This window comes from Neofelis nebulosa, chromosome 7, assembly GCF_028018385.1.
Source record: "Neofelis nebulosa isolate mNeoNeb1 chromosome 7, mNeoNeb1.pri, whole genome shotgun sequence".
In the NCBI taxonomy this organism is placed as follows: Eukaryota; Metazoa; Chordata; class Mammalia; order Carnivora; family Felidae; genus Neofelis; species Neofelis nebulosa.
The window spans coordinates 140,391,966-140,404,178 of record NC_080788.1 but is presented as its reverse complement, the minus strand read 5'-3'; the positions used below and the strand labels follow the sequence as shown (position 1 = coordinate 140,404,178).

General features: G+C 47.4%; 1 protein-coding gene across 4 annotated transcripts in view; it reads right to left on the bottom strand.

Annotated features, from left to right (window-relative positions):
* VRK1 (VRK serine/threonine kinase 1) overlaps nucleotides 1–3,806 on the bottom strand; it is a 76,844-nt gene extending 73,038 nt beyond the window's left edge. For all 4 annotated transcript variants that reach the window (XM_058740248.1, XM_058740250.1, XM_058740249.1 and 1 more), the window contains exon 1: nucleotides 3,678–3,806. The gene's annotated coding sequence lies outside the window, so the exon portion shown is untranslated. The remainder of the gene's footprint in view (nucleotides 1–3,677) is intronic.
* Nucleotides 3,807–12,213: the final 8,407 nt, after the last annotated feature.

The following is a 12,213-nucleotide window of genomic DNA, read 5'->3' as shown; positions in this document are numbered from 1 at the left end:
GGCAAGGGCACACCTAAGCCCTCTCTGGGCTCTCCAGAGAGCATTCCTTTCTGAAAGGGCTGCCCACAGGTCACCCAGGACAAGAGTAGCAGACTGCTCGGTTTGAGGGCAGAGATGTGAGACAACCCCGGGACAGGTGGGCCAGGAGCAATTAGGAAAGCCGTGAAATGACTCCAAAACAGCAACTTCAAAATGCCAGGTATTTGAGAGTATTCAGGAGCCAAAGTGGGGAAAGATTAAAGAGCACAGCCCTCTTCGCTTACAAGGCCAAGTAGGAACATATTCTCAGGAATTTCGGTCAAAGGGGCCAAACGCATCCTAGACTACAAACATATCCTACCTACTCTGTCAGGATTCTATCGCCTTTCCAAATTAATCGTATGCCCTTATTAAAAATTCCGTCTTGGGGCGCCTGGGTGGCGCAGTCGGTTAAGCGTCCGACTTCAGCCAGGTCACGATCTCGCGGTCCGTGAGTTCGAGCCCCGCGTCAGGCTCTGGGCTGATGGCTCAGAGCCTGGAGCCTGTTTCCGATTCTGTGTCTCCCTCTCTCTCTGCCCCTCCCCCGTTCATGCTCTGTCTCTCTCTGTCCCAAAAATAAATAAAAAAAAAATAAATAAAAAAAATAAATAAATAAAAATTCCGTCTTTTCTAAATTTTATCTACAGACACTACAACTGCAAGAAAACACTGTCCCTGGCACAGTTCCTGACATCTACAAGTCAGGCGCGGTATCCTGTGAATAAAGGAGTCCATTTCCGTTCGCCCTGAAAAATAACCTCGGCAAACACAGAAAATAGCCTACCAAAAAAAAAATTTAAGAAAAAAAAAAAAGAAAGAAAGAAAAGGGGCGCCTGGGTGGCGCAGTCGGTTAAGCATCCGACTTCAGCCAGGTCACGATCTCGCGGTCCGTGAGTTCGAGCCCCGCGTCAGGCTCTGGGCTGATGGCTCGGAGCCTGGAGCCTGTTTCCAATTCTGTGTCTCCCTCTCTCTCTGCCCCTCCCCCGTTCATGCTCTGTCTCTCTCTGTCCCAAAAATAAAAAAATTAAAAAAAAAAAGAAAGAAAGAAAGAAAATAGCCTACCAGCCCGGAAAATGTCCTCCAGTCCTATTCAGTTACCAACCCATTCTCATAACCCATCAAGACCGATCTTCACGAAAGCCTCACCCACACACACAGAGGCAGCACTTAACTCCCCTTAGGTTAGCTGCCTGATCCATGGAGATACCAGCATCTGCACATCCGCATAAATTCAGGACTCATCCTGCATTTGATAGAAGGTAAATGTTAAAGCTTTGCTTCATTTCCAGGAAGTTTTCTTTCTCAAATCAAAAATCCTTTCAAAATTTCATTTTGCAAATCAAAATTCTATTCGTTGTACACTGCATCTTCTTTGGGAGAACGTCAAGGCAAAAATATATAGTTGTCAAAATAAAAATCTTATTTTTTTTCTTTTCCAGACATGTAAGACATTCACTTACATATTTACTATTATCTCACATTAGTTCTCAACTACAAAAAAAAAAAAGGGGGGGACCTATTTAACAAATTTTAGGGTCTGTCAACATTTTGAACGCACTGCTGTTCTTATATATACACTTGCATCCTGGAATAAAACTTAGCCTAAGCTTTCCATAGAACCACTTCCTGGGCACTTACTAGCCTACTATATGCCAGGTCCTATGTTTGACACACTACTCCATTACCGCATTTGTTTAACATACACCCTCTCATAATTTTTGCGGTACAAAACATAAGAAGAAGCCATTACACTATAAACCTAACATCTGTACTAGATATTAGTACTAAATTTACAGTGATACCTAATACCAGTTTTTTTTGTTATTAAATTCAAGTTGCTTTACTGTTTAAAAACACAATAGGGGCGCCTGGGTGGCTCAGTCGGTTGCGCGTCCGACTTCGGCTCAGGTCACGATCTCGCGGTCTGTGAGTTCGAGCCCCGCGTCGGGCTCTGGACTGACGGCTCAGAGCCTGGAGCCTGCTTCTGATTCTGTGTCTCCCTCTCTCTCTGCCCCTCCCCCGTTAATGCTCTGTCTCTGTCTCAAAAATAAATAAATGTTAAAAAAAAAAAAATTTTTTTAAATAAAAAAATAAAAACACAATCAGATCAGCAATGTTGAGGTAGGTGCACAGTGAATACCATCTGGGGTCGTTTCAGCAGAGAAAGCTATTATTAAATGACTACTTAAGTTACGTTCCCTTCTATGGGTAAATAACATAACCTTATCTACCCAGAAATTTAATTCTAATTACTACATATCATTTTCAACAGCATAATCTAAAATGATTGTGTAAAGAACCCTTGCTTCCCTCTGAAATGGCTTCAAAATTGTAGGCTACATTCTCCCCAAAGACCTGCTCAGCGTGTCATTAAAAGGTGTCTCGATTCTGATCTCCGAAAAATAAATGGTGACATTTTTCCCCCCTCTTGTGAATTCAGACTCAACAGACAGGCAATTCCAGTTAGAAAGAAACAGAGAAGGAAGCAGGGAAGGAGGGAGAGGAAGAAGGGAGGGAGGGAGAGGAAAGAGAAAAGCATTAATGAGGCTCTTAAACAGTTCCCCAAAACTGCCACCTCTACAGGGGTGGTATTTCCAAATTGTTCCAAGAAAGGGAGGTGGGGGAGGGAAAGGAAGAGTCGATACACAGAAAAACAATAACGAGTGACTCGACAGAAAAGAAGTTAGAAACATGGATGGTCTCAACAGGAATCGAGCGTCCCCCTCTCTCGGGCTCCCAACCCAATGACTCTGCAGCTGTTCGTCGAATCACCTACATCACCGAAGAGGTTAGAGACCAGAGCCACAAACTATTTCGGCGCTGGGAAAAACTATTCGCTGCCTCGAAAAAAGTTCCATCCCCCGTTCATGCTCTGTCTCTCTCTGTCCCAAAAATAAATAAAAAAAAAAAAAAAAAAAACGTTGAAAAAAGTTCCATCAGTAAAGGGTGTCACTGTGGCGTCCAGGCACAGAGAACAGAGAAGGAACTGTCAGAGGAATACGAAGATCCCTTACAAAACGACCCAGGGAGTCCACCGCCTTGCACCATGCCCTCCAGGGCAAGCTCTTACCGGGCCTCACCCGGACACGGACAGATTAGTAAGGGGACAGCCCCCCACCCTAAGTTTCCCGGGCCTGGAGTGCTATCCTGGGGGGGGGGGGGGGGGGGGGGAGTCTCCTTCTCCACTCTCAGTTCCTAAATCAAACGTCACCTCCCCTGCATGCCCTCCCTCACCCCCATCACTCTGGCCTACTACAATCGCCTGTCCTCGTTTCAAAGGAACTTTTCAAGGTCTGCAAACTGTAGTGTCTGCTTTTTATTCGGTGTTTCCTCTCCAGAATGTGAACTTCACGATGCCAGAAGGGCCTCGTCGGTCCTTGCTAGCACGCGACCCCCGGCCCTGACACCGGGCCCGGAGCGCCCAGGACGCGAGGCACGTCCGGCCGCGCGAGAACGTGCCGCTAGGCCTGGGGGGCCGGCTTGGCAGGTGCAGGAAACCCCGGCGGCGGCTGGGCCTGAGGGAGGCAGGCAGGAAGGGACGCCCGCGCGGCGCCGCCCGAGGTCACGGCTGCCCGGCCGCCCCGCGCCGGCCCGGCCCCCGACCGCCCCTCCGCGGCCCCCCACTCGGCGCCGGCGCTCGCGGCCCGCGGCCTCCCTACCCCGAGCCGTAGACGCGTTGCCTTCTGCACTGTACGAACTTCCCGCCGCTTTCGCCGACTTGCAACTCCTCTGCGGCGCCGGCCCCGTCACACCCTGCAGTATGGAGCCTTCCCATTGGCTCGGGGCGAGCGGCAGAGGCGGGGCAGCCGCGGAGCAGGGCGGAGCCCGCGGTGGCCCGCACCGCCTCCCCAGGCATGCCGGGAGCTGTGGGCCGGCCCTCCCGCTGCATGCTGGGAAATGAAGTCTTTCCCAGGCACTGTGCGATCCGGGTCCTTCTGCCCTCCTGGGCTTCCGGGAAGGGTGGTTTCCTGCGTTCCAGTCGGTCCTGATCGGATGATGTGCTCTTCGGTGTTGTTGAAACCGAAATAAATATTGTTCGCACTGTTCGCAGTAACTTGTTTATTAAATAAGTGTGTTGACAAAGGCTTGGATGTAAAAGAAGCCCTGTAGTCCCGTTAGCTGTGGGTCTCCTCTGCCTCCTGGCGCTGGCCTTCTGCCACCTTCCGCGCCACCACCCAGGAAGACTGCTGGTCCCCTGGCAGCGTGGTTCAGTGTACTCTGGCCTGGGTCTGAGAGCAAACAGCCCGGAGCGCAAACCCTAGCTCTTTCACTTTGTAGATTTGTGATCTAAGGCGAGCTATAACCCCTGTGAGTCTTGCGAGGTGTTTGTCGGGATTAAATAAAATAATCCATAGACAGTGCTTTTCACACAGTAGGTGCTCAGTAAATAGTAGATAGTATTAATATTATTCTGCCCACTGATTGTCATACATCTAAATCCTATCTTTCAAAGCCTACTTCAATGTCTACCCAACCTCTCTAGCGTCTCCTCTATAATTCTCTTATGCCATGGTTTCCTTTGTATTCACAGTAAATTGTCTAAGCCTCCATCACCCCTGGGGCTGTAAGCTTACTGCCACTGAAACAATGTTCTAGCTCAAAATCACCAAAGCCATAGGCAGACGGGTATTGGTGAGGAGGGTCGTTGGTGAAGATAGGTATTCCCCTGGATCCTTCTTGGCAAGGTCACCTCCAGTAAACTGGGTCCCTCAGCTGAAGGTCACTGCTCTCTGGCCCTCCCCTCCAACCTGCAAAGATAGCTCCTTCCCTCTGTGCCTCAGATCTGCAAATAATAACACCACGATGAACATTTGTCAGCAAAGAGGTCTCTTGATTCACACGTCTCATGGGTGTGGAATTTGCCAGCAAGACAACGTGTCCAGAATCCATTGAGAAAAAGACACTCTGCACGCACACAGGCACGCACGCTCACACGTGCACAAAGAGGACTTGGAACAGGATTTAACTGTCACATGGTGACTGTGTTTCCCCAACCTTACTATATGTGTATGGAAGAACTGTCCCTACTGGGTTGACAATCGGCTGGCCTTGAAGCACAATTAAGTCAGCAGCAGTGCATGGTTACATCACCCTCAGTTGGGTGGCTTGCTGTTAAATGCTACTTAAATGTAGCTGTGTTCCAAGGCAGTTGCCAAACCTCCCACACCGTCCACACATGCTGAGATGTCCTACCAATGGAGAGCATGGCAGGAGACCAGTCCAAGCTGCCGTCACAGAGACAGCCTGTCTCTGTGAAATGTTGTAGATGGGAATACACCCCTGGGACATAGGAGACTCTCAATGAATTTTGATGAGTTGATAGCTTGGTATCAAGATCAGGGGTGCCTGGGTGGCTCAGCCAATTACACATCGGACTTGGGTTCAGGTGATGATCTCGTGGTTCGTGAGTTCAAGCCCCGCGTCAGGCTCTGTTCTGACAGCTCGGAGCCTGGAGCCTGCTTCAGATTCTGTCTCCGTCTCTCTGCCCCTCCCCGGCTTGTGCTTTGTCTCTCTCTCTCTCTCTCTCTCTCTCTCTCTCTCTCTCTCTCAAATATAAAATAAAACATAAAAATTAAAAAAAAAGATCAGGGATGTGTAGAAAGTTGACCAGTGAGAAATTGCTATGGCCAGGTTTTAAAACTTAAGAACTGAAGTAGAGAGGGGGCACCTGGGTGGCTCAGTCTGTTGAGCATCCGACTTCAGCTCAGGTCATGTTTTCACAGTTCATGAGTTCGAGCCCTACATCGGGCTTGCTACTGTCCACCTGTCAGCAGAGGTCCCACTCCAGATCTTCTGTCCTCCTCTGTCTGCTCCTCCTCTCCCACTTGTGCTCTCCCCAAAACATAAATAAATATTTTTTAAAAGATTTTAAAAAGAATTGAACTAGACAGGAAAGGTCCATGAATATAGCCCTGCCATATATGCAAAAACACCTACAGTTCAAACAAATGTTTACTGAGCACTTACTCTGAGTCAGGGAATAAATAAGCTAACCTCTGGGAACTCTGGGGATTCTGGTTTAATTAATGCTTAAGGAGCCTCTATCATGTATTAGGCACTGTGCTTTTTCACGTACATTATTTCAATTCCTAACGAGGAAAAAAATGTCTCAAAGGGTTTAACTTATTCCAGGCCCCCTGAATCTACTAAGTACTGTTTTGACTGCCCCTTTATGCATAGGCCCAGAACATTAGGAAACTTCTAATAAAGAAATATTTTCAGTTCAGGAGTAGAGCACAAGAGGCTATCATAGTCAGCTAATGGGATTCCTGGCTAGCAGAACATCACAGATAAAGCAGGGTGACCCATGAGCGGGTTCAGCTCAATGAATAAAAATTTTCCAACTTTCTAGCAAGGGCAGACCAGCCAAAAATCTATGCATTGGATCAGTATTGATTTGCCAGATAGTCAGGCCCCAGATTGCCCTTTTTTTACTTCCAGGAGCCCCCCCAGCTCTGGTAACCCTAGCACAAAGGCACAGTAACAATAGAATAGGGCACTTGGAGGAATACAGAGAATGTTGGTATTGGCTACACCATGGTGGAAAAGGTCTGTGAAGTTCAAACATAATAATCACCAAGAGGCAACATTGCCCTGGCAGGCTGCCCAGCAGTCGCTGGTTCTGCTCATCAGTCAATTCATGAGTCCTAGTCCTTGTTGTTTTCATCCACAGAATGGGAATAATCACCCTGGACCAACCAGTTCTCTGCCTTCTTAGGCTGTTGGGAAGGAGACAAGGTAATGTCTAAGAGGGCTTTGATCTAGCTAGAACAAAGCTGCTAGGGTGTCATTACTCAATGTAGGCAACCTAACAACAATCCAAGGAAATATTACCTCCTGGGAGGAAGAAAAAAGGGGAATAGGGAATAGTAGAATGTGTACAACAGTCTTCTGACTACCTTGCCCCTGGTTTTGATGCCTTATTTCATCCCAGGTGCCCAGAGCCATTGTTTCCATTTTAGCAAGGACTTTTGAGCATCTACCATGTGCCAGGCAGTGTCCTTACTAAATTTATAATCTAGTGGGGAACCCAGACATGTCTACAAATTCTAGTAGCTATGATCTTTAGGAGCACTTACTATGTGCTGGGAAAACTACGCCCACTAACCCTGAGAGGTGAATAATATGATCCCCAGTGTCCAGGTGAGGAGACAAAGCCCCAGAGAAATGAAGTGATTTGTTCAAGGTCACTGCTGGTGACTAATAGAACTCTTTGATTCCATACTCAGCCTGCTGTCAATTACAGCTGCTCATAGTGGACGAGGTAACAATGTAAGGGCTGACTGGTGGCACAGGGGTACTCTGTGCAGTGAGAATACAGAAAGAAGAGCAAGTTGCTCTGCCAGGCTTCATAGACAAGGGGACAGACATTGATCTAGTTACTCTACTGAACTAATCTGGTGAGTCCCAAAACAGTAGAGACAGGTCCTTTCAGATGTAATGACAGAGTGATTGATGATTATAGATTATTCTGAGGTCAGAAGTGGATGGAATTTTAAAGGCCTAGGAAAATGTCTCCTCCTTCCTCTTTTCTTCATCTTGAAAATGATGACATTGATGATCATGAAGATGATGATGACGAAGGTGATGGTGGTGATGATGATGATGAAGATGATGATGAAGATGATGGTGATGATGATGAAGATGATGATGACGAAGGTGATGGTGGTGATGATGATGATGAAGATGATGGTGATGATGATGATGATGAAGATGATGGTGATGATGATGAAGATGATGATGATGATGAAGAAGATGGTGATGATGATGATGAAGATGATGATGATGATGATGATGAAGATGATGAAGAAGATGGTGATGATGATGATGAAGATGATGATGATAGTGATGATGATGATGATAGTGATGATGATGAAGATGTTGAAGAAGATGGTGATGATGATGATGATGAAGATGATGGTGGTGATAATGATGAAGATGATGATGATGATGAAGATGATGGTGATGCCGATGGTGGTGGTGGTGATGACGGAGGTGGTGGCAACAGCTTCCCTTCATTGTTTTAAGCATTTTCCAGGAACTGTGCTAATCCTTTACAAACGAAACTTCAAGAAATCTTCACAATCTTTTAGGTTAGTATTATACACCCTTTCCCCCACTGCAGAGACAAGGAAACTAAAGCTCAGAGAAGGCAAGGAACTGGCTCAAAGTCACACAGCTAGTAAGTGATGCGGCTGGACTGTAAGCCAAGGTTTCAACCGACTCAGAAGATGGAATGTTTAACCACTCCCCGTGCAGTGCCCCAACCGTTCATCATTTCATGTGTCTCTATCCCCTGAGCTGGTTTTCAAGATGCCATTGCTGTTTGTCTTCCCCGAGTTTTGAGAGATTAATGGTACAATAAAATTTAATGTGCGCACCTCCAAGAATGACTGCATTGTTTTGCAGCGTGCTGGTGAAATGCTCTCACCCGAAGATGCTGGTGGATAGGCTGCTCTCTGCCTACTTGAGATGAGTGGCAGATATTATCTACTGACACTCAGCACACATTTCTACCATCTTCCACTCCCCCTTCCTACCGCAGAGGCTGCAAATCTAAAACCTGCATTTCCCAAACACCCTGAGGACTCTACACGTAAATGAGGCTCCACTAGTGAGATTCCTCAAGGAATTTGGAGAGCAGAAGTGAGGCATCAACACAGTCATGGAGTCTTGGGATTTTTTGCCACAGTGTTCCAATGCCACGTGCCTTATTTCACAACTGTCAGAAGGCAGCCGATCTGGTGGCAGAAGCAGCTTCCTGATCCCTGGGTGGCAGGTACAGTTGTGAGTTTGTGTAGCAGAGAATCTAACCTTGCCCAAAAAGAATTAGGACCTTCACCTGGGTTTGGGGGAGGTGATTTCTAAGACCTTGAAATGTCATGCTTGATTGGAGTGTCTCTACTTGCCTGGGAGACTTGGGTCACCAGATGGTCCAACAATAAGATTTAGGGTGGGGATTGGCCATGCCAGAAGAACCAACAATGCGATTTCTGGTGGGTGCTTTGGGTCACACTGAATCAGTCAGCCTCCAGAGGGACTAGAGACTGAGATCAGCCATGTGGGCAAGCAATCGCACCTTTGTGGTAGAGCCCCAATAAGAACTCTGGACACTGAAGCTTGGGTGTCTGGGTGGGAATCCTGACGGTATTGTCACATGGATACTGGGAAGTAACACTGTCCTAAACCTTACGGGAGGAGGACCACAGAAGCTCTACATTTGGAATCCTCCTGGGCACTGCTTGTTCCCTTGGCAATTTTAACCTGTATCCTTTCTCTGCAATAACCCCTACCCATGAGTATACCATCAATTGGCTAGAACTGTCACAGCATTATCTTAACTCACAAGTCCTAGTTGGCAGCCTCCTCATCCTTCCCCTTTTTTGACTGTGGCAGAGCAAACACCTTCTCTGGCAAGGCAGTTCTGCAGAGTTCCAGCTAGAACTGGAACCCGCCCTTCAGCGAGTTTATAAAGCACTAACTCCCTGTATTAAATCCCTTTGTGCTTAAGATACCTGGAATGGTTATTGTGTCCTGTGTTAAACTTTAATCCAGGGCAGGAGCTGGCTCTGATAAATGACATCTTGTATCGATTCTGACATGCAAGCTTTTCACACTTTAATGTCGCTAAAACCAGGGCATGTCTTGCAATCAATGCCAATTGTGATTGGCAGTGATTTCATTCTTTCTTTATCAGTAGCACAGAAAATAATGGGGTACGTTACGATTGGTGGATTTCAATAAGTTCCAGGGTACCTGGTACTTGCTTCATTAGAACTTCTCTCCAGATGATCTCTCCTGTTCACTGCACTTCCCACATTGCACACTGGATCTGACACTCCCAAGCTCCCAGGGGCATGAGCATTCCTCCTTTGTCCTACTCCACACTTCTTGGAAGTGGAGACAAACGTCCTTAGAGAAAGAGAGAACGGTGTAGTAATATGATCGCAGCATGGGTTTTGTGAATGAGACAGACCCGAGTTTGGGACCTCCCTCTGCCACTTAATTGCTGTGTGACCTTGTAGAAATTATTAACCTCACTGAGCCTCTTCCCTCACCTGTAACTGCTGGTAGTTAAGTGAGACAGTGTGTACAAAATTCTTGCCCCCCTTGACCACTCAGTAAAAGTTGGTTTTCTCCTTCTGTTCATCCCTCTCTTACTTCCTTCCCTCTAAACATCATGAGGTCCACTTCTCACATCGCTCCACCTCCAGGAGCCCAGCTGCAAGCAGCTGCAATCATTGATTGCCAGTGGCTAGCCATAGACTCAGGTCAAATACATATACATGTTCACATCCGTTTGCCAGGTTGCAGACTAGAAAAGGAAGGAGGGGTCTTCCAAAACAAAAGCAAACTGTTGGTTTTCTTTTCAACTCTCCAACTCATATTGTGTTTACTACGTCCAAGATTCCGGGACGAAAAGCATTGTATGTGAGCATTGTTAGGAGACTCAAAGGGGCCCTGAGCAAAACAAAACCGTTCTATCACAAGAGCATTGGAGAGACTTGTTGCCCAGTATAATCACAGCGTGGAGAAGGCATTTTTCCCGTTTTTCCACACATCATCGCCGTCGCCACCACCTTGCTTTAACCAAACCCATAGCCTGTCAATTAATCTGTAGGCAAACATTTTTCAATAATAATAACTGAAATATCTTAGCAGTTACTGGGTGTCAGACATGGTCCTAAGTACATTATATCTACATCTCATTTGGTCTTACCAGGACTACCTTCTGTGAGGTGGGTGCCATTATTAGCCTACTTTACAGGCAAGGAAATTGAGTCTTGGAAAACTTGGGCAACTTGCCCAAAGTCACACAGCCAGTAAGTGGTGGGGGCAGATTTGAATTCAGCTGTACAATGTCTATGATTATACTCTTCCTGTATGTCAAAGGGAATGTGGGATTTCACGGTGCAGACCGGCGGATGGCCCCCGACTGTCAGAAATCTGGGATCTGGTCATCGAGATAAGTGTCAAGGCCAGCTGCAGGAGAACTCTGAGTGGGCCAGGGCTCCTTGAGAAGACAGAGTGCAATGGGCTACATTTTGTTATACGAATTCCTTTACCCTCCTCTCCTCCCATCAATTTCTCTACACCCTGTGGTTTCTCCCCAGCTCAGGCAATAAGGACACTCCAGCCCTGTGCCTCAGAGAAAGAAAGCCACAAGGAAGAGAGCCCGGAGAACAGAGGTGGCAATTCTCAGCTTTTAATTTAATTTTTTTCATTCATTTTAATGTTTGTTACCCACAGCATGAGTGAGGCAGGGGCAGAGAGAGAGAGGGAGACACAGAATCTGAAGCAGGCTCCAGGCTCCGAGCTGCCAGCACAGAGCCCGATGCGGGGCTCGAACACACGAACCGTGAGATCGTGACCTGAGCTGAAGTTGGACACTTAACTGACTGAGCCACCCAGGCGTCTTCTCAGCTTTTTAATTTTAAGATATACTTTTGAAATTCCTGGCAGAAGCGATATAATTCAGAGAAGATTTGTGAGTTTCAAAAGGTTGGGCTTAAGTGTCCAAGGTCAAGGCCTTGGAGGTAAGGCCGGAGCACAGGGAAGTTTCAGCAGAGCAACACTAAGGGCGGCGGAAGGGGAGAAGGAAGAGGGAGGCGAAAGGCTGAGGTGCCAAGGTGTCCCTGAGAAGCGCACTGTGTGTGTCCTGTCTCTTCCAAGACCGATCCCAGACAGAACCCCACGCGGGCTAGAACCCCACGTGGGACACATCTGCTGTGCCCCAGGGCAGAGGGTCTTGCCTTGTCTCCCAGACTCTGGGCTGCTACCTGGGCCTTGGCCACTGCTTCCACGGTGCTACGGGCAGAATGGTGTCTCCCCAAAGTTCATATGTGCAAGTCTTAACCCCTGTGTCTCAGAATATGCCTCTGTATTTAAAGATAGGTCTTTAAAGAGGTGATTAAGTTAAAATGAGGTCATATGGGTGGGCCCTGACCCAATATGACTGGTGTCCTTATAAGAAGAGGAGATCAGGAGGCAGACAAGCACAGAGGGACAATCACGTGAGGTCATGGGGAGAACAGGTCACCTCCAAGCCCAGGAGACAGGCCTCAGAAGAAAGCAGTCTTGCCACCACTTTGCCTTTGGACTTTGCGAGAAAATACCCATCTTCTGTTGCAGTCGGTCTGCGGTGTTCTGTTAGGGCACCTCAGGCATATGTGACCAAAGCCTGGAGCTTCAGAC